We start from the raw sequence: 3,257 nt of genomic DNA on the forward strand, positions 1-3,257 counted from the left end.
TTACTGTCAAAGACCTGACATCCATTACAGGATATTTGTGATGTTACTCAAGACAGCACAAGAAATACTTGATGTTATCCTCTACTGTATCCCTTAGGAACCAAAACCTCCAATGACACCACCCTTTCCCTACACCAAAATCCTACCTATATGCCACCTTGTTATGAACCACTTTAGAAAGGTGTGTTTTAATTCTCACTGTGGCTTATGAAGACTATGTTATACCAAATTGGTGCATTATCAATAAAGAACTGTGTTGGGCTACAGTTTTTCATAAGGTAAAATTTCCTCTGACACTCTTGCCTGAATGCATCCCACAAAGACTTCTTTCCTGGCCAGCCCTTTAAAAAAACCATAAACCAAACCAGCCCAACCCATGATGCACAGCAAAGTGCTTGGGGAGTTCTCTTTTGAACAGCGTCAACTTCAGGAACAGCTGCTAAGATCAAATGGACAAAGGGAATTCAGCACCACCCACCCCATGTATTATCTTTTAAAGCTCCAGGAGCTCAATACTTCCTGTGAACAAAGCCTGTTGTCCCGCTTGCCATTACCACTAACATATTATATTCTGTGTAAGTCTGTTTCCTCCTAAGAGTGCACCTGCAGCAAAGCTATGGTATGAAGGTCCAAAGTCTCTGCAATTAACCCGAGTCATAAAATGAAACATTTCTTCTGCGCTGTGAGGAATGATTTCCTATGAGCTAAATAACTCTAAAAAGAACGTATTGTTATTAAAAATATTTATTACTGTTACTGCAAAAGTACTAAAAGCCAAAACTATAATCAGTATTTCTGCAAGCTGCCGGAGTGTGCTTCCTACACAGCAAAAACTGGTCAGTTTACTAGCCCTGTATAAATCTTTTTCATCTGCCTGGAGAAATAATAATGGTCCGTCCATAAATGAGAGAAATAGCTTTACTTCCAGTCCTGGTGACGGGAGTATATTTCATTCCTGGGAGTCAAATTTTGGTGAGAATTTTGAAAGGCTGATTTTGACCCTATTCGGCATTTTTCCATTCTCAAGCTGACCTTTGAAAACCAGGAATGTTGAATGAAAAAAGAATCTGGAAGCAGAGCAAGCAGCATGTAAGAGATGTAAGGAGGTTTATCACAGCTATGTTTGTGGCAGGAAAACCTACAAGACTCATTTTCTTTAGCGATTCCATCCCTTGTTGCATGCCACAGTGCATCGCTCTGTCTACTTGGTGACCCTAACAGTGAAAATGCTTATGTACAGCCTGTATCCTGTGTTACCACCTTCTTACACTGAAAATACAGAAAAATAATAAAAAATTTGCAAACTTGGGTGAATAACTGAATTTGTGAAAGGGTATATAAGTATATAATCTATTAAAAATAAATATTTTATATCCCAGTTGCTGCTATTTCTCTGTGATGGTGGCTTTCCAGTCATAACAGCCATCCTGTCTACTGCATTTTAAGCCTCTCTTCTGTCAGTAATAGTTTTGTTATTTCTTGACCTGGACTATAACAACCTAGCTTTTGACAAATTGACAAAAATGATCCTCAATCTCTTCACTTGGCTTGTGTTTAGACGTTTGCGATTATTTGCACTGAGTCCTCCAACAGGATACTCTCCTCAAAGCCAAATGTAAAGAGAATATTGGACCAATTAAATTTACAGAGAATGGAGCTGATTTTTCTTTAAAGACTCATTAGTCACTAGAAATTAAAATGTTTACTGTATTAAAAATGTTATTTTACTCAGCAGAACCTGTTCTGGTAACCTCATCTTTAAAAACAAAACCAGAATAACGTTGATAATATTGAAAATTACTGTTTATTAACCTGGAAAGAAATTAGGATGAAAATTTCAAATTATGAAAGGCAAAATAAAAACTGACCTCTTCTCCTGTACCGAAATATAAGCATAAAGAGATGTGAGATGTCAACAAACTCACAGCAACACGCAGGACCGAGAATTAGGTATTGCAGGTATACATACGCATGATTGCAGAATTTGATGTACTTGGGTATGAAGGTGGTAGGTATCAAGAACAATCAATGAGGATGTCACTGAGTCAGTGAAGGCTGCAGTCTTGCAAACCCCAATAATGAAAGTAATCAGATCCCATGGATCATGATGACTCAATTTTACTGAGTTCTATTGGGTAATGTTATTAAAAGCCTCACATATTTAGTGAGGTAATGCTAGACAATTTAACTGATGTTCTCTGGGCAATAAGGCATGTGCCAGACTGGGTGTGTTGGTGCTCCTCCGCCACCACTCCCAGCCACAGAGAGGGCTGTCAGATGTGTGAGGTCTCCCACAGGGAGGCATTTTTGTAATGTCTGGGCAAAACTTGCTCTTGGTGAGTGCCAGGAATTCCCGGTGTAAGCTAATTGCTCAGATCAGCAATACCTTTGTTTCAGACAGCACCGAACGATTCTTGAGATCAACTACGAAGCTGTCTTCTTTAAAGTGTATTCTACGGAAATGTGATTTTAGTCTAGCTGAATAACAACATAACACAGAGAAGGACTTCTTACGCTTTTGTGTACAGCTGCTGAAATTGCCTGGCAGGAGAAAAAAAGCAGCAACATATAGTCAAACGTAAGGACTAATGTTTAATGACAGATTTTTTCAAAACTTGTGACTGCTCTGTCCTCTGTGACAGGCGATGACATTCTGAGCCGAGCATTAGGTAAGGAGACATAACTCTATTTACTTGCAGTGCTCCGGCGCAGCAGCGGAGGGGCCCAAGCCCCACGGGGACTTCTCGCAGCCAAACTAACAGCCCTCTGCCTTCTCTTCCCCTCACGGGCGCCGCAACAGCGGGGCCTGCGCCGCTACCTGCTCCTCCCCCCCCCCGCAGGACCTGCCCACAGGTGCCAAACGCTCAGCTAGCGTGCCCGGGCCGTACTCCGCCTCACCGGCGGGCCGCGGCCGGTGGCCCGCCGGGGCGGTTGCAGGCCCTTGTTGAAGGTCTCCTAGCAACAGCTCGGCCAATGGGAGCGGCGCTGGGGAGGGGGTGTGCGGGCGGCGGGGGCGGGAGGGGAGGGAGGGTTAACCCCGCGGGGCCCGGCGACGGGCCGGAGCGGTGGCGTCGGCAGTTGCGGGGCGCGGAGCGGAGCGGAGCGGAGCGGAGCGGAGCGGAGCTCGCTCGGGAGCCGCCTCTCTCCTCCTCCTCCTCTTCCTCCTCCTCCTCCTCCTCCCTCGCCGCGACGGCAGCAGCCGCAGCAGGTGGTGCTACGCGGATGGGTGTGCGAGGCTCCTCCTCCTCCTCCTCCTC

The sequence above is a fragment of the Gymnogyps californianus genome, chromosome 8, assembly GCF_018139145.2.
Source record: "Gymnogyps californianus isolate 813 chromosome 8, ASM1813914v2, whole genome shotgun sequence".
NCBI lineage: Eukaryota > Metazoa > Chordata > Aves > Accipitriformes > Cathartidae > Gymnogyps > Gymnogyps californianus.